The sequence below is a fragment of the Nanorana parkeri genome, unplaced genomic scaffold (genome assembly GCF_000935625.1).
Source record: "Nanorana parkeri isolate BGI_ZX_2015 unplaced genomic scaffold, ASM93562v1 scaffold2876, whole genome shotgun sequence".
Taxonomy (NCBI): Eukaryota; Metazoa; Chordata; class Amphibia; order Anura; family Dicroglossidae; genus Nanorana; species Nanorana parkeri.
In genome coordinates this window covers 15953-36511 of record NW_017309144.1, presented here as the reverse complement: position 1 = coordinate 36511, position 20559 = coordinate 15953, and the positions used below count along the sequence as shown (strand labels likewise).

The window sequence follows — 20559 nt, the reverse complement described above, 5'->3', positions numbered from 1 at the left end:
AATTGGGGCAGCCAGAGTAGGGTTAGGGTTAGAGTAATTGGGGCAGCCAGAGTAGGGTTAGGGTTAGAGTAATTGGGGCAGCCAGAGTAGGGTTAGGGTTAGAGTAATTGGGGCAGCCAGAGTAGGGTTAGGGTTAGAGTAATTGGGGCAGCCAGAGTAGGGTTAGGGTTAGAGTAATTGGGGCAGCCAGAGTAGGGTTAGGGTTAGAGTAATTGGGGCAGCCAGAGTCGGGTTAGAGTAATTGGGGCAGCCAGAGAGGGTTAGGGTTAGAGTAATTGGGGCAGCCAGAGTAGGGTTAGAGTAATTGGGGCAGCCAGAGTAGGGTTAGAGTAATTGGGGCAGCTAGGGTCGGGTTAGAGTAATTGGGGCAGCCAGAGAGGGTTAGGGTTAGAGTAATTGGGGCAGCCAGAGTCGGGTTAGAGTAATTGGGGCAGCCAGAGTGGCTTGTAGCATTGCCATTAATAGATGTATCTTGCTGATCACAGGGCTACTCATCTTGCCCCAAACCAAAGAATGCCGACTTATTTCCCTAATAAAATAAAATAAATAGAAAGTGAAGAGCTACGTCTCCATTCTGCACCTGATGGTAAAGGATGAAAAGAGCCAGAAACGCATTTCCACCAGCATGTCAGTCACAGTGTCAGAGAGCTTTGGAACATACTTTAAAGAGACCCTGTCACCAGACCATTCATTTTATCATCGATCTTCTCATAAGATTATTGTTTTTTTTTAGACATGTTATTTTCTGTAAAAGCCTTCCCGGGGACTGGTTTTAGGCGGCACCATCTTGGATGTAATGCAGCAGCACCAGTAGACTCAGAGCTGTCACTCTATAGTAGGGAGGTAAGGGGAGGGGTGGCGGAAGAAAGGGAAGAAAGCTGTTCTAGGGAATTGACTCTTCCTGGAGTAGACAACTTTGCTAGCAATTTCAGGGACACATTGCAAGTCAATAAAAAAATAATTTATGGCAACTATGCTTCAGGTGGAACTACGCTTCAGGTGGAACTACGCTTCAGGTGGAACTATGCTTCAGGTGGAACTACGCTTCAGGTGGAACTACGCTTCAGGTGGAACTACGCTTCAGGTGGAACTATGCTTCAGGTGGAACTATGCTTCAGGTAAACATTAAAAATACAGAATTTTCACACTAACCCTTTAACCTGCTGCCTTATTAAGTTGGACAGTGTCTCTTAAGGAGTGGAATTTGGAGATTTGAACAAGCCAACAAAAGGAAAGGCACATGTAAGTATTACCAAGCCAAGTTCTATACCGAGATCATGGCAGCATTGGCAGAGTACACTTGTGCTGCATCTATGGATCAGGTGCCATCATGGCTCCCCTTTACCTTCCATCTGTACATCATTGGCAGCATCATCATAACATGGCTGGGGGAAGAAGAACTGTCTTGGTGTTGCTGGGTGCAGTGGTATTGGGGTTATTGGCAGGAGGTTTCCACCTTTCGCCAAGCATTCTCAAATTGGCAAAAGTGTGCAAAATATTCCGTTGACATATCTGTGATTGATGGACAAGGGAATGCTACACGCAGAGCTTTAACCAAAGTATCATCATGTCGTTCACCATATTCTGCCTGTTGATACTTTGTCCAGTCAACAATCCGATCGGCTCAGAATGAATGATTAGGCTTGCTCATACGAGGAAGAACCAGTGAGTTTCAGCTTCTTTGTGACCCGTTGTTGGTAGTGTTACCATCGTTCTAATGTTTCTATTTTTAGTAGTAGTGACAAGACAATGTTACCTGTTGTCACTGCAATGTCCGCTGTCACCATCTTTATAAGTGACATATGATGACTTTCATGTCTAATATTAGTCTGATGCTAGGGTCAAAATGAGAACAAATGTAACCCAAACCCAGGAAACATGGCAACCAACAACCTGAAAAATAACAATTAGCAACGTGTAAACTGTTGGAAATACAACAGCTAATACTAATGAACTTTTGAGCTGTAGATGGCGCTGTAGAGCAATGCTAGTCTATGCTAATTTTCTATATGGATGCTTATATCTTCGATACGCAACAAGTCCTCTCTGGATGATGTATAATGCTGTATTCTGATGTAATGACCTTCCAAGCAAGTAAAACTCAATTCAGCATTCCTCAAGATCAGAGCTTCATCTAAACACATAACCAACAGGTTATGGGCCCAGACACTGAACAGAACACGGCAAGCCAATAAGCATCCAAGCTGCTGAAAGATGACAAACAGTTCACATATGACATTTGCAAACGCAAAGTTTAACAATACCAACTACCAGCTATGGAAGTTCAAGCTTGAAATGCTGCTAAGCAAAGATGACTTGTGCAAGTACTGAGTACAGACAGAGCCAGTAATGGACCCGCGGAGGAATGAGACAAGAAGAACAGGCAAGCAAAAGCAATTATAAGTCTGCTTGTGGAAGACGACCCGCTCATCCACATAGGGAAAGAGAATACAGCTAAACGTATGTGGACCGCATTACAGAAACTGCATGAGCATTCAAACCTAAATGGTGAACTATATCTGCTACACAAGCTATAGAGGATGAGGCTAGAAAGAGGCCAGGAAATGTGTGACCATGTGAATGCCATGCTGGAAATCATAGAACATGTCAGTGTCATGCTGGAAATCATAGAACATGTCAGTGTCATGCTGGAAATCATAGAACATGTCAGTGTCATGCTGAAAATCATAGAACAACTATGTGCAATTGGAGAGGAAATTAAAGATAACCGCGTGGTGGCATTACTGCTATGCAGCCTCCCAGAGTCATACATCGCTCTTTTTGTTGCTCTAGAAACCAGACCTGAGCAGGAACTAACACTACAATACACCAAAGGAGAATGAATAGATGAATGTGACAGAAGGAAAGAAAATATGTACCATGAGGAAAGCGAGAAAACCCTTAAGGTGCATGAGAGCGCAAAGCAGAAGAAAGAGCGCAGAGCGTGTTCCCCCTGTAAGAAGAGCGGTCACCTGACAAAGGAATGTTCAATCGGGAAAGCCGAGCAGAGGAAGCGAGAGACACCTACAAGAGAAAGAGCTCCACACAGGAAACTGCAGACACATCATAGAGCACGACCTCTACAGTAACTCAGAACGGTATACCATGCGGATGGCGTATTGACTCAGGTGCAACAAGTCACATGACCAGTGATGAGACCTTCTTCACAGGAATTGATTTCAGTGCAAAGCACAAGTTTTCCTGAACAACAGGAAAAGTATCACTGAGGAAGGTGACGGTGAAGGATTCTTGAACTGCATCACACTGTCAGGGGACATGCAGAGTATCCTCGTGACACATGTACTGTATGTCCTAGACCTGGAAGGAAGCTTCTATCAGTGACAACACTTAAAGGAGAAGTACGGGGTCAGTGTCCCACACCGTACACCAGACCCCCGCACCGTACACCAGACCCCCACACCGTACACTCTTGAAGCATGGTGGAGCAGAACGGAAAAATCACACACTCATAGAAATGGCCGGATGCTGTCAGATGCCAAACTACCTAAAACAATACTGGGGAGATCAGTCATAACTGCAACATACCTACAGAATGTATAACATGACTGGACACCATCATAATACAATTCTATGACACTCTATACACAGAACACAACAGGGGTGTAACTGGAAATAACACACCGTACACACCGGTCCCATAGCAACATTTTGAACGGGGTCCCCAAACCACCACATCCAAAAAGAAAAAAAAGTACCTACCTCCAGAACACGTTTCCATGCCTGCACCATCTCCATCTCTTCAGCTCTGCACCATCTCCATCTCCTCAGCTCTGCACCATCTCCATCTCTTCAGCTCTGCACCATCTCCATCTCTTCAGCTCTGCACCATCTCCATCTCTTCAGCTCTGCACCATCTCCATCTCTTCAGCTCTGCACCATCTCCATCTCTTCAGCTCTGCACCATCTCCATCTCTTCAGCTCTGCACCATCTCCATCTCTTCAGCTCTGCACCATCTCCATCTCCTCAGCTCTGCACCATCTCCATCTCTTCAGCTCTGCACCATCTCCATCTCTTCAGCTCTGCACCATCTCCATCTCTTCAGCTCTGCACCATCTCCATCTCTTCAGCTCTGCACCATCTCCATCTCTTCAGCTCTGCACCTGCAGGCTCTGATGCTCACTGCTGCAGAGCCCACCAGAGACCCCGCACAGCCCACCTAAGACCCAGCGCATACCAGAGACCCTGCAGAGCCCACCTGAAACCCCACACAGCCCACCTAAGAGTAAACCTGCAGAACCCACCTGAGCCCCTGCAGAGCCCACCTGTCGGGTTCCGGTCCGAGTGGCTCCATGTCGGGTTCCGGTCCGAAGGACGTACGGTGTTCCAGTCCAAGCCGCGGTGCGGAGACGCACACGGAGGAGACATCCCGGCAGCATCGATAGACATCCCTGAGACCCCGCAGAGCCCAGCTGAGATCCCACACAGCCCACCTGAGAGTGACCCTGCAGAGGCCACCTGAGCCCCTGCAGAGACCACCATAGACCCCTGCAGAGACCACCTGAGACCCCGCAGAGCCCACCTGAGACCCCGCACAGCCCGCCTGAGATCCATACAGCCCACCTGAGAGTGACCCCGCAGAACTTACCTGAGATCCCACACAGCCCACCTGAGAGTGACCCTGCAGAGCCCACCTGAGACCCCGCAGAGCCCACTATAGACCCAGACCAGGTGGGCTGGTCTGGGTCCCTCTCCCTGCACTCCTCTTACCTGTCAGCCCAAAGCCGCTCTCTGCTTCGCCCGGCCTCCTCCTCCTCCACTGCCGCAGCCAATGCCCGGCCTCCCACATCCTCCACTGCTACACTGGAAAGGTACCACCAACGGGCCCTGGCCTCCTCCTCGACCACTGCTTGACACCATCATGATAAATTCTATTACCCTCTATAGATAGAACACTACAACCCCCAACATGGCTGACCAGAGGACAGCATCATAATACAATTCTATTACACTCTATACATAGAACACTACAACTCCCAACATCACCGACCACTGGATACCATCATAATACAATTCTTTTACACTGTATTCATAGAACACTACAACTCCCAACATCACCGACCACTGGATACCATCATAATACAATTCTTTTACACTGTATTCATAGAACACTACAACTCCCAACATCACCGACCACTGGATACCATCATAATACAATTCTTTTACACTGTATTCATAGAACACTACAACTCCCAACATCACCGACCACTGGATACCATCATAATACAATTCTTTTACACTGTATTCATAGAACACTACAACTCCCAACATCACCGACCACTGGATACCATCATAATACAATTCTTTTACACTGTATTCATAGAACACTACAACTCCCAACATCACCGACCACTGGATACCATCATAATACAATTCTTTTACACTGTATTCATAGAACACTACAACTCCCAACATCACCGACCACTGGATACCATCATAATACAATTCTTTTACACTGTATTCATAGAACACTACAACTCCCAACATCACCGACCACTGGATACCATCATAATACAATTCTTTTACACTGTATTCATAGAACACTACAACTCCCAACATCACCGACCACTGGATACCATCATAATACAATTCTTTTACACTGTATTCATAGAACACTACAACTCCCAACATCACCGACCACTGGATACCATCATAATACAATTCTTTTACACTGTATTCATAGAACACTACAACTCCCAACATCACCGACCACTGGATACCATCATAATACAATTCTTTTACACTGTATTCATAGAACACTACAACTCCCAACATCACCGACCACTGGATACCATCATAATACAATTCTTTTACACTGTATTCATAGAACACTACAACTCCCAACATCACCGACCACTGGATACCATCATAATACAATTCTTTTACACTGTATTCATAGAACACTACAACTCCCAACATCACCGACCACTGGATACCATCATAATACAATTCTTTTACACTGTATTCATAGAACACTACAACTCCCAACATCACCGACCACTGGATACCATCATAATACAATTCTTTTACACTGTATTCATAGAACACTACAACTCCCAACATCACCGACCACTGGATACCATCATAATACAATTCTTTTACACTGTATTCATAGAACACTACAACTCCCAACATCACCGACCACTGGATACCATCATAATACAATTCTTTTACACTGTATTCATAGAACACTACAACTCCCAACATCACCGACCACTGGATACCATCATAATACAATTCTTTTACACTGTATTCATAGAACACTACAACTCCCAACATCACCGACCACTGGATACCATCATAATACAATTCTTTTACACTGTATTCATAGAACACTACAACTCCCAACATCACCGACCACTGGATACCATCATAATACAATTCTTTTACACTGTATTCATAGAACACTACAACTCCCAACATCACCGACCACTGGATACCATCATAATACAATTCTTTTACACTGTATTCATAGAACACTACAACTCCCAACATCACCGACCACTGGATACCATCATAATACAATTCTTTTACACTGTATTCATAGAACACTACAACTCCCAACATCACCGACCACTGGATACCATCATAATACAATTCTTTTACACTGTATTCATAGAACACTACAACTCCCAACATCACCGACCACTGGATACCATCATAATACAATTCTTTTACACTGTATTCATAGAACACTACAACTCCCAACATCACCGACCACTGGATACCATCATAATACAATTCTTTTACACTGTATTCATAGAACACTACAACTCCCAACATCACCGACCACTGGATACCATCATAATACAATTCTTTTACACTGTATTCATAGAACACTACAACTCCCAACATCACCGACCACTGGATACCATCATAATACAATTCTTTTACACTGTATTCATAGAACACTACAACTCCCAACATCACCGACCACTGGATACCATCATAATACAATTCTTTTACACTGTATTCATAGAACACTACAACTCCCAACATCACCGACCACTGGATACCATCATAATACAATTCTTTTACACTGTATTCATAGAACACTACAACTCCCAACATCACCGACCACTGGATACCATCATAATACAATTCTTTTACACTGTATTCATAGAACACTACAACTCCCAACATCACCGACCACTGGATACCATCATAATACAATTCTTTTACACTGTATTCATAGAACACTACAACTCCCAACATCACCGACCACTGGATACCATCATAATACAATTCTTTTACACTGTATTCATAGAACACTACAACTCCCAACATCACCGACCACTGGATACCATCATAATACAATTCTTTTACACTGTATTCATAGAACACTACAACTCCCAACATCACCGACCACTGGATACCATCATAATACAATTCTTTTACACTGTATTCATAGAACACTACAACTCCCAACATCACCGACCACTGGATACCATCATAATACAATTCTTTTACACTGTATTCATAGAACACTACAACTCCCAACATCACCGACCACTGGATACCATCATAATACAATTCTTTTACACTGTATTCATAGAACACTACAACTCCCAACATCACCGACCACTGGATACCATCATAATACAATTCTTTTACACTGTATTCATAGAACACTACAACTCCCAACATCACCGACCACTGGATACCATCATAATACAATTCTTTTACACTGTATTCATAGAACACTACAACTCCCAACATCACCGACCACTGGATACCATCATAATACAATTCTTTTACACTGTATTCATAGAACACTACAACTCCCAACATCACCGACCACTGGATACCATCATAATACAATTCTTTTACACTGTATTCATAGAACACTACAACTCCCAACATCACCGACCACTGGATACCATCATAATACAATTCTTTTACACTGTATTCATAGAACACTACAACTCCCAACATCACCGACCACTGGATACCATCATAATACAATTCTTTTACACTGTATTCATAGAACACTACAACTCCCAACATGGCCGACCACTGGAAACAATCATAATACAATTCTTTTACACTACACAGGTGAAACTCGAATAATTAGAATATGGTGCAAAAGTAATGGCAGTAATTGCTGCAAAAGGGGCCCAAACCAAGTACTGAGTACATACGCATGCTGGTACTTCTCAGAGGTCCGATATTGTTCTATGTACAATCCGTGTTTTATTGATTGCGTGTAATAATCTCATTCTCTGAGGTTGTGGATTTGGGGTTTTCATGAGCTGTGCGCCATAATCATCACAATGATGACAGATCACGGCTTGAACTATCTCGCCACGCATGTAACGAGTCTCATATATCAGTGTCACCGCATAAGTCGCATTAGTGACATAAATGAACTTTGCACCATATTCTAATTATTCCAGTTTCACCTGTATATCGAACACTACAATCCCCAACATGACCGGCCACTGGATACCATCATAATACATTCTATTACCCTCTATACATAGAACACTACAACCCCCAACATGACGACCACTGGACACCATCATGATACTATTATATAAATAGAATCCTGAAATCATGCGTGACCTTTACCCTCAGCCTGCGTTGTGGTCACGTGCGGTGATAGATAGGAGATGACCTTTACCCTCATCCTGCGTTGTGGTCACGTGCGGTGATAGATAGGAGAGTAGTCATCCCTGAGACAAGGAACAAAAGCGCATTCCACCCTCTTCCTATGTGACTTCTATATCTCATAAACATCGCTGAACAACACTCCTGACACTGGAAACTTTCTGCACATCCCCCACGTTCTGGTAGCAGTGTTCTGCGGAGTTGGTTCTCTTTATTGTCTCTATGGTAACCAGCGTGGTTTTGTGGCATTTATTGCTCTCATCCCTTGAAGTAATAATTGTGATCCATGTTACATGTAGATGGATCCTATACCACACCCTCCCATCAGCCGGCCCAGTACAAGGCTGGACCAATCAGGAGCCGGGTCGGGGGATTGGATGACTACTTTGGACATCAGTTTGAGATGTTTCTGAGCTCATTTGACCTCTTTCACTTACGTTTGCCCTCACAGAGACTTGTATGGGGAAAGAAGCAAAACACAAAGCCAACAAAGCCCCCAAAAATCTTATAAAACCTGCAATTGTTCTTTGACTTATTTTGTGTTTTTACTTTTCTAGACGCACTTACTTCTGACAATACGGGTAATCATTGAATCCACAAGCTCTTGTCCCAACGTTTCACCACATACGTTCATTTACACACGCGGATGACATGTTTTCCAGTCTCTCTTTATCTGAAATTTACTTTAAAAAGTATTGAGAGAAAAGACGAATATTGATTTATATAGCGCCAACATCGTCTGCTGCGCTGTACAAAGACCGCCCACACCGGAACAATGACAAACTAAATGAAACATTCAGAATACGTTTTGCCACAAAGAGCTTGCAATGCCGAGATATTGTAGACATGCGTATTTATATTGCAGAATGAGATGTTGTCACCAAAATTCAGTAACAGAGGCACGGATGAGGTTACATGTCTGCTGGGAAACATTCATTTTTGGGGACATTTCAAGATTTGGAAGATTGATGAATGTGTGTTGGCCTGGAGTAATAGTGAGAGGCACCCCAATACACAGGAGACCGCACACAATGGGCTGGAGACATGTGCGTTTCGTTACCAATCGAAATTCGTACAAATTTTCCTGAAATTCGTAGATTCGGAAGCATCCGAAACCCGAATGGCAGTTTCCGAATTATATCTGAAATACGAAATTCCGTTAACGAATTTCGGATCCGAATTTCTCTGAAACGGGAACTAATATTTCCCCTGTAAATGAGGAACAACATGACAAGATTTATTTTTTAATCCGAGATACTGATCGGCTGCTGCTGAGAGTCGCGTTACAATACACAGGCGGGAAATACGAACATTCGTTATATTGGAGTTAAGAAGCAAAGTACATTTATATTGGAGTTGATGAGGTTTTTTTTAAAGTCCGAAATACGAAATTCGGATCCGGAATCCGTTAACGGAATTCGTATTTCGGATAAAAAAACAACGACCACATCGACTCCGATATTAACAAAGGTATTTCTGCTTTTTGACTTCATCATAACGAATGTTCGTAAAGTTAGGAAAATGTGCCGAAACTAACGAAAATCCGTATTTCCTACCAATCCGAATTGAGTTTCAGATACGAATTACGAAATACGAAATACGAAATAACGGATATTATGAAACGGAACGAAACTGAACAAATTTTTTTATGGCGCACAAGTCTAATGGGCTGTGATTGGCTCTGTTCCTAAGCATGGGCAGGACATACCCTAACCCCTAACCCTAACCCTAACACTAAACCTAAAGTTAACACTAACCCTAAGGTTAACACTAACCCTAACCCTAACCCTAAGCATGGGCAGGACATACCCTAACCCTAACACTAACCCTAACACTAACCCTAAGGTTAACACTAACCCTAACCATTTTTTATTGGTTTGACTACACTAAAATCAGGGCAGTCTTATGGGAGGCCTCTTCCTCTGCAGTCGGTCAGGTAAGTTAGAACGCCTGCCCTGACCAGTATTTATGTATACAAGGCATGTATACCACACATATACTCTACATGTATAGAAGGAATGTATACCACAAATATACTCTACATGTATACAAGGCATGTATACTACACATATACTCTACATGTATACAAGGCATGTATACCACACATATACTCTACATGTATAGAAGGCATGTATACCACACATGTACTCTACATGTATACAAGGCATGTATACTACACATATACTCTACATGTATACAAGGAATGTATACTACACATATACTCTACATGTATACAAGGCATGTATACCACACATATACTGTACATGTATACAAGGCATGTATACCACACATATACTCTACATGTATACAAGGCATGTATACCACACATATAGGATGCTTAGAGACAGAGGAAGAACACAGACCTTCAGTCAAAGGCTTTGGTGCTGACTGTAACCGTCTGATTGTCTCTGGTTGTTGGTCTTTGCGCATGTCACACTACGACTTCAAGCTACATACCCCATACGCAGGATCCCAGTGAGGGTGGCCTGCCCCCAACCAGCACCATATAGTGGCTTTCCTCCCACACTCCTAAGACACGCTGGGAGGTTAATTGGCCCTTGTTAGTACGCATGTGGTATAGGGCTCTTAGATTGTAAGCTCCTCGAGGGCGGGGTCTGATGTGAATGTGAACTATGTACAATGCTGTGTAAATTGTCAGCGCTATATAAGTATCTGTAATAAATAAATACTGACATTTCGGCTACTTTCATTACATGAAATCATTAACAAAATGACAGCAATCCGAAGTGGAGTCAGTGCAGGAAGGTTCAAACAATGTATTTCCTGACATTTGGAACTCCGCCGCCATTGACAGTGCTGCTTAAATCATTTATACAAACAAGGCCACAGAACAAACTAATGGCAGCCTCTGGAGGTCAGTAAGGTGGGGGGGCTGCCAAAGCTGCCATTGGAGCTGAAGCCTATATCCACATGCTCAGGGGATTGATAGAACTCCGGAGACCCAGGAAAACAGCGGGAAACACAAGCTGAGACATTTACAGATGCCATGGAACTTGTCTCCTACACAAAGAACTTTATCATAGGCACAGGCTGAAGATCATCACCTAAGACATCTCTACATGTAACCATAGACCACTGCTAGCTGAGTTTCGGTCAAGAGTCATTGGTCAAGATCACATGTCTATAAAGACTGCTGCTGCATTATAGGAATCTTTATAGAGTGATGACCACTGATATACGTCTTGTAGCAGAACCTATAAGTCCTGAAGGTATAACAACACTGAATCTCATGGTGGCTGCGGTCTCACACCTGACCCCAGAAGCAGCCCTCAAATCTCTGCACATCTGGAGTGCTAAAGAAACTTTATACAAATCATCAAGACATTCTACAAAGGAGGGAATGGCCTTAAGTTGTCCTGAAATGTCCACGGATATGAAACAGTAGAAATCTCTACAATCTGTCAGGAAAACAGACCGAGCATACATGAAACTTGTCACATTGCATCGACTTTGTTTTCTAAACATTTTCAGAAGTTCTCGAAATAGGACCCCAAACATGTCCAGCCATTGAACATAGCCAAATGAAGGTCTGTGTAATAGGTCCTGGTATTCCATGGGACGAGGTTTCAGATCATATGTGAAATATGTCATCTTGCATCTCAAGGGAGAATTCATCTAGTGCTCTCTACAGCTCGATACCAATCATACATCAAAGAATGACACAGACTGGGAAACCTATGTGTAAGGTATTCAGCACACTTGTTGATCCACATTTGGTGCCACTTCATCTACAGAGTAGCCGTATCTCAGATGCAAATGTTTTACCTGCTCAGATACTTATGGGAAGATAAAAAAACCTGACACATAAAGGAACACAAGCGGCAATACTCATCTGGCACACATCAAAGCTAAATTCACTATTGCTGTCACTCTAGGATCATGCTTGTGGAGAAATAGACACAGATACTTCCACCAATGAAACTGAAGAATATATAGCAAATCATGTATCCGGTTTTATGTGAAATCTCAATGAGAATGGCCTAAAGACTCTCCAGTTCCTGAGTCTGCCTCACCAATAGCACTATACTTGCAGCAATAACACTGTGGTGGCACCTACTAAACCTCAGGATTGAGTGTGATTACAAGTGACTGTTATGGTGTAACCAATGTTTTGGTGCCAGTGGGCAGCATTGGATTACATGTTGTGTCGGTATAACATTCTTGTTATTAAGCTTTGGCAGTCCATTAAGAGTCAGCTTTATTATGTGAGCCCCTGTCCCTGAAATGCCTTGAGGAAACAGAGTTCCAGTGTCTCCCCTTGCCCCAGGTTACTAGAATCCCAACAAGCAGTTGCAGAGTGTTACTAATGGGGAGCTATAGGGTGGTTTGGGTGATATTATGGAGCTGTAGTGAGAATATCTATACAAGGAGGATATTTCTGAAAAGATGTTGTAGATGGAATATATAACGAGGATGGAATGTTTCCTGATGTATTCTAGATGGGATGACCGTGCTTTCTTGCTGAGCAGTTGTAGTAGAAAGTCTGGACTCTTCTACTTAGTTATTTCTACCTTGAGGATTAGCTGCAGGTTACTGTGTCAAGAAAAGGGTTAATTCTCAACCTTTGGGCTGGAAGGATTCCTGGGCTGGGAGCTCTGCAGGGGCGGGCCCAAGTGTTCCCTGTTAGATGAATACTCTGCTGTGTGTATGTAAAGACTCATCACAAATATATTCCATGGCTCTGAATGGAGCCATGATAATACACAGCTACGATAGACTGTCTGTTGTGGAACTATCCCTCCAAGTATGCAGGAGCGGCTGGGGAGGATCTCCCATATTTGATGGGCAGAGACTGGTTAGAGTCACTGACACCATTTGTTAGCAGCGTGGTTAATGCAGCAAAGAAGAAATATAAAGAATTGAGAAATTGTCCTGGTCACTGGACTTCTCATCCTCTGCTTGAGAACAGCTTTACCATCCCCGTCATAAATACCATTGGTCCAATGATATCTGAACAGTGCATGAGTCAACAGTGGTGGATGAGACCACTGACAGGCAGAGGATGGGTTAGCACATAATAGGGCCCAAGATAAACTGACAACCAATTGGTTAATAGATAAGAGGCTTATGGTACCCTGGCAATGAAGAGGTTAATACAAGATGGGGCCTGCAATACCCATAAATACAACAGAGCCAACAGTAGCCTGGTGACACATTGGACAAGGCCTTTGGTGCCCTAGAAGTGAACAGGTTAACACATATTGGTGACAAAGGAGATAATTAACCATTTGTGAGAAGGAAGGTCTCATGGTGCAGTTTTTTTGGCTGCTCTGAAGTGTCAGATGTTACAGTGGACATCCTACATGTTACATACGTGTCCTAGAGGTCACCACCTCCGCCTCTCTGCAGAACACAACTTGTCCCTATTGCCTCCTCGCCTGTTCTCTCCACTGGAACTATTTCTATGGTTACCACTCACACGTCTCCGGCTCTCGCCTCCTCCCTCCTGCATCTCTGAGGGGATTTAATCACGACTCCCCCCTTTTCTCCTCCATGGAACACAAGAAAGCTTTCTATACAAAATGCACTTCTGCCCAATAATTTGCTTCTTGTCTTTAATTCCTCTTCAGTCCAGACAACAAGCAGAAGGCAAATTGCAGCAAATCTGCCATCAGCTGCACCTGCAGGGCCCGCGGCACACAGCTGCAGATCTCCTGCTTTGCTGCACAGAGGTGAATAGACGCAGGGCGACAAGGTGTGCCATAGATTTCTCAGCCGAAAGGGAAAGAAAATGTCCGTTCTCTTGCTGCCCTGCAAGCTGCAGGCGATTCTCCCCCTCCCCAATGTGTGTATCTGTCGTTCCAGCAGCCCACCCCCCCCAAGCAGCTCTGTTTTCCCAGTGAAATAATTTCTCCTTTGTGATGTAATTATGGTTTCTAGTCACACAGCAGTGCAGGGAACCTCTCACAGTCTTCCTTCCCCTCCATCCTTCCCTCTGCCACTGTCCTCTTGTTGTTTTTCTGTCTGTGCAGCTGCACTAGGATTCCATCTTGTTGGAGCAGCACATCAATTTCCAGTCCAGCAAGATGAATAGAAGATGCTTTTCTGTCTCTGGTGCTGAGGATGGAACCTTCCCAGTGGCCGGAGATGTTCCACTTCTGATGGCGGTCTATTTATCCGCAGGATGCTCTGATATTTTCCAGAAAAAGGCCCTGGGGACCCAATAAATCCATCCTTCAGATTTTTCAGGAATTGGGTCGGTTCCCTTGTCTTCTCCTCAGACCCCTTCTTCTGTCGCTTTCTGTCCACTTCATTGAACAAATAAAATCCAATTATCTAATTAGCAGTCTCCCATAGCCACAGTTGTGATTGGTTGTGGCGTTGTGAAGATGAGGTGCAGGACTGAGCTGCAAGAGAAAGGATTGAGCTCCCTCTCGGTGAACAGAGCTCCTCTCCTCCTACTGGAGAGGCGGGGGCTACGGACGATGGAAAGAAAGCCACAAGACTACACCAAATCCACCAATTGTGCTATGAAGTCACATCATACAATGATGGCTCCCAGGACGGCTCCTCAGTGAGCATGGAAAACGCAGCCAATTAGTCGCCATCATTTCATTTTATGTCACTTCTCCACTTGTGTCATTTTCTATCTAAGAAAAATGAGTGCAAAAAGAATCAAAGACATCGAGACTTGTGCCAGTCACAAGTAGCAACCAAACCCAAACTTTAGGATTTCCTTCTTCATCCTTCCCCAGCAAAAGCTACAACCACCTCGAGGCCAGAATACCAATTTATAGGATGTGTGGTCACAGCTTCACTTAACAAAGAGGAAACAAATCAATCTTTAGAATAAAGTAAATGAGCTGCTCAGCTTTGGATTCCAGGGCCCTGAGGTCCCCCAGATGGCAGAAGATATTTATCCTACTGCTGACCACACACTTTGCAATCTCACCGTCCAACCTCCTTTATCAACAACTATTTAGTGCCAAAGCCTACAACACATCCAATGTCAATGCAATAAGGGAGATAAAAGAAGTCCAGATTGCATGACCAGATTTGAAGAGCTTGATCCAGGTGAATTGGAGTTCAAATAAATATATTAAAATGCAAATATTGCCTATTACTGCTTTATCATGAAGGCAGCTTTCCGAATACAACCTTTTTCACTCGAGACTCAAAGACCATTTGAGTAGATGCTCCATGGGCCTGACACCATGCACAGCTTGTACTTAGAATGCCACTGGTAAAACGGTTCCTCCGGTCTGTAGATTATGATTATTGACACCTAATCATATGTCATACAAAGTGCCATGTTTGTTTTCATGCTCTCATGCCAGAGAGACTCCTTATCACCAACTACATCAGCGATATTATACAATAGTGAAACCCAATAAAATATTGTATTCTGACCTGAGAGGACCACATGGGCTGACTAGACCTATCACCACAGGAAGCATGGGGAAATGCAGAAAAGAGGCAATAGTAAGTTTGGGATGTCCACTGGCAGAGAAGGCTTACACCAGACTAACCAATGACAAAAAGATACCGGAACGCCTTTCATATTTTATTTGACACCATATAAGAATAAACAAGACACTCAGTGCCGACACCGCCACTTTACATTTTCTGACAGATACGGCTGCCCAGGTCCCTTGCAGGCACCTGAGAGCCGCATAGCCCACCTGAGAGTCACATAGCCCTCCTGAGAGTCACATAGCCCCCCTGAGAGTGTGCAAAGCCCACCTGAGAGTCACATAGCCCACCTGAGAGCCGCATAGCCACATGAGAGTCACATAGCCCACCTGAGAGCCGCATAGCCACATGAGAGTGCGCACAGTACACCTGAGAGTCCGCACAAGCCACCAGTCCACCTTGAGACATCAAGGCACTAACCCAGAACAACTCAAAGCATGTAGCTTCATATTATTTTGTATTGCTGTATAATGTATTGCTATAGTCCTCTATAGCTGGTCTCCTTACTCCCTTCCCTGGCTGTCTTTTTGCTCTTTCTCCCGGCTGCCTCTCTTCACTCTCTCCTCTATAGTATCGAGAAAGAAAAGTTGCCGCGAGCGGTGCTAGAGTGTTGGGGTTTCACTTGAAGAAAAGGTGGCGACCCTCCTCAAAGGGTAAAGTAGCAGTAGATCCTGGCAGTCATTCACCATCTAAGCATCAGTAGAGTACAACTGGATTTCAGATTTATTGTATACTATATGTCCCCTGGAACCCCACAAACATTATTAAAGAGCTCTCAGTCAGACAGATACGTAAGACCAGACTTAGAACCTTGTGTGGGTCCATCACCAACTCCACACTATTACACAGTGGCCACTTTCAATGTTTTCTGTATGATAAATCTAAGCGTTAGGGAACTGTACACTTCTCAGCACATAAAGTATGGCTAAAGCATGTAGTAGGTCATGCAATCTATGTAGCCTGAGCTTAGTTAGTAAGGACTCAGGGCTATCATCATCATTAACTTTACAATAAACCATTTAAAGTCGACCTGAACTCAAAAAGAGAAGATTTTCTATGTTATAGAACATCTACAAGTTAAGTGTGCCTAGGTAGAGCCCTGTAATACCTTAGTACCTAGGCACTCCTGTGTATACTGCCTCATAGCTGGTTATCTGCAGTGTGAGATCTAAAGCTCTGCTGCCTCGGACTGCCACCACTCTGCCAGTCACTGTTCTCTTTGCAGTAGGAAGCACAGCCCTGCCTCTACCAAGATGGCCACCTCTATACAGAGACACAGTGCAGAGCAAGGCATGGTAAGTCAGTGATAGGGACATAAACAATCAGCTGGTGATTACTCCTTTGCTCTACGCCTGCGTCCAGAGTTCAGCTCCTCTTCAACTTGCCACGTCAAGCAATCAATATCTTGTGATTTTTTACAAAACTTTCAAACAAAAACCCAGCAACAGAATACTGTAATATAACAATACTCATCTCCCCTCCACTCAGGAAAAACTGATTTAAAGACAAGAAAGAGCAAAATTCCCCAAAGAAGGACTATAAAGCACCGGAGAATAGAAAACGGGAAGGAAGGTGGAACTGAATGTCAGAGATCATATACAGAATAAAAGATGAACCAGGATTGGACAATTTGGGCGACAACTTCATTTTTGTTCCCATTTATTACAATAAGGAGCCAGGCAAGAAAACCTAATAACCGATTCCTATACTTTGCCTCACAATGTCGCCATTTTGTTCACCAGTTTATGTGAAATTTGTAAAACTGCTGAGAGTGAATAATGAAAGTGCCTGTGGAATAAAATGTAATATTGGTTCTGATTTTATAGTGGATGTTGTTGTGTCTTGGCAGGACTGTGTCCAGAATGGCGGAGACAAGTCTTTATGGACAGCCAGAGGATGGGGCCAATTGTCTCCAAAGCGAGGACACAAGGCACTTAAAAGAGGGCAGTGAATGGGTCAATTGTGTGTCCACAGTGAATAGACTTCTGTGGAGTGACTGCAGGGTCATCCATAGGGGAGGTCAGACAGGGATGAGAACCACAAACAGCCACAAATTCAGCTGTAACTAGGAGAAGGCACAAGAATGACACCCCATTCCTCCATGGATATATAGAGATGCTGCCAAAGTCAACGGCTTATCCAGTGTTTAAAGACACAGAAATGATTGGCCATCGCATATTATCAGTATTTAATGTAAAACCAAATCCCTCCGATGCCGGTAGTACATTTAGCTTGAATGATCTAATGAGGGAACTGCTTATCCTAAAATAACTGCATTGTACTCTGTTAGTACACGGTGTCCCTGCTTTCCTCTGGTCCAGAGCTGCTAATACCTCAGCTGTATAAAGTCATTCTACCCTTTAGAAAGGTTTTCATCATGAAATTACCCCCAATCATCTCTCCAAGACTCTTTACCAATCATACATCCTATCAATAAGGGCCATAGCCCTCAATACTGCAACTTCACTGACTCTGTATAATACCCAATCAACACAAATGTCTAGTATTTCACTTTTGTATCATTTCTCTCTGTTTATAAATGCAGCAGAAAGATTGTGATTTACTGCTCACTATGCAAATCTATCAGTCAACTGTCTCACTGGAAACATTGCACTCCCTGTGCGGCTTATATCTTACATCAGCAGAGAAATGGTAGTAATTACACTGGGAGCTCACCCTATATGTGTATTTAATATAAATATTTACTTTCTAACAAACACTTACTGGCACTTACCTACTTTTCCTTTAGGTTACGCTCCTTTCCATAATGGTGGAATTGCATTTGTTTCATATTCTGGTCTCTCAAGGACAGAGCTGTGACAGACAACAGCCATGAAGCCAGCAAGGTAATCAAGACTATGATGGTATCTATATAAGAAGTCCAATACTACATCTCCCCTCTGAGGGGTAACATATCTCCTACATGTTGTTCTTCTCATCATTGGTCTAGATTTCATGTCCTGCATAGCGGTCATTCCTTCACTGCTATTGCCAAGTTTGAATCACATACTGGATGCCAGCACCCTGTCTCTAGGGGCAATCATACATTATAAGTGCGGGGGCCAGAGACATCACTTGTGTCATGTGTATGGACCCGCTGAATGACAGCAAACACTACACTTACTACATATCACTTCTCCACACTGAACGGACTATTCCCAAACTATGAACAGGGAAAACCATCAATGATAGCAAACAAAATCACGAATAACACTAAAACTACCTGCGTCATACTAAACAGAGACGGTTATACATACAGTGTATGCACACACTCTATATACAGTATACATATCCACAGGGAAAGGAATGGATTGGAAGTGTTTGTGGTGAGAAGTTACATAACCACAGAATGCATCTTCAATGCAGGGAAATCAGCTGCTTCATTGGTCACACAGACACCATTTACCCAGCAGCATAAATGTTAAATAATATATATATACGGCTTATTAATATTCATAATATATCAGTCTGTTTAATACTTTACTTTACAACTTCTGGGTTGTAGAATACAAGTAAGTAAGTCAGGGCAATAAATCATTCTATCCAGCCATTAAGTCACTCCAAGGATGAAATTCTTGGTATGAACTGTATAGAGATTTGGTTTCTAGGCAGGAAGATCCTTCTGTTCCAATGAGCATAGTAGACCCTTGGGGGCAACCTTTTCACTTCCCATCTCCTCATTATTTGAAGATGTATCAGCTAAAATAAGTATATCATTGGGCTTGTCCTCTGTAATCACTAAATCATGATCTTTATTTTCTGAGACTTGTAAAAAGCTCTTCTTCAGACTTTCATCTCTCGCACTTCCAGTTTGTTCATCAGTAGTAAGTGGGTTTCAATTTATATTCTGCTCATTTCTATGAATAGAACAGAAGTATAAACTCAACTCAAATCACATTGCATAAAGGCCAAGAGGAAAGTATGGCCATGTTCTAGACGGGCCACAGCTAAGGAAGATGTCCTTGGTCTGAGATCCCAGCTGCCTTGTATCATAATAGACAGTACACACAATTCATCCACTTTTGCACCTGAAATCATATTAAAGTAGAACTCTAGTAGTCATGTTTGGAAAAAACTGGTTTTTGAAAAGGAAACATAAAAAGACCTTTGGGTTAGGGTTAGTGCTAACCCTAACCCGGCCTAACCATGACTGCCAGAGGGCTTAAAACAAAGTCGCCGTAGGAAGTTCTTCAAGATGGATTACTTAAACAAGCCATTCCATTTTTGAAATTGGGACTGAATTTCCCATAATCCGTCAGCAGTGTGTAAATGATAAAGATGCTGATGATAAATTTCCATCTCTTACTACATCTTATAACTGTGTCCAGTCTTAGCCTGCTGTTATGGTTTACAGTGTGTAAAGAAGCAACTGTACTGCAATAAAACTGCTATTTAGGTCATAGGAAAACTGAAACACTGCACCAGAGATAATAGTAAGAAATAAGTATATCCGGAATCGCCAAAATGTTTCTACCCAAGAATGGAAACAAATATTT

General features: G+C 43.1%; 1 protein-coding gene across 1 annotated transcript in view; it reads right to left on the bottom strand.

Moving 5' to 3' along the window:
• Positions 1-15057, bottom strand: part of LRRC4B (leucine rich repeat containing 4B) — a 39562-nt gene extending 24505 nt beyond the window's left edge. The window contains exon 1 of the mRNA XM_018574321.1: positions 14070-15057. The gene's annotated coding sequence lies outside the window, so the exon portion shown is untranslated. The remainder of the gene's footprint in view (positions 1-14069) is intronic.
• Between the last annotated feature and the right edge of the window lie 5502 nt (positions 15058-20559).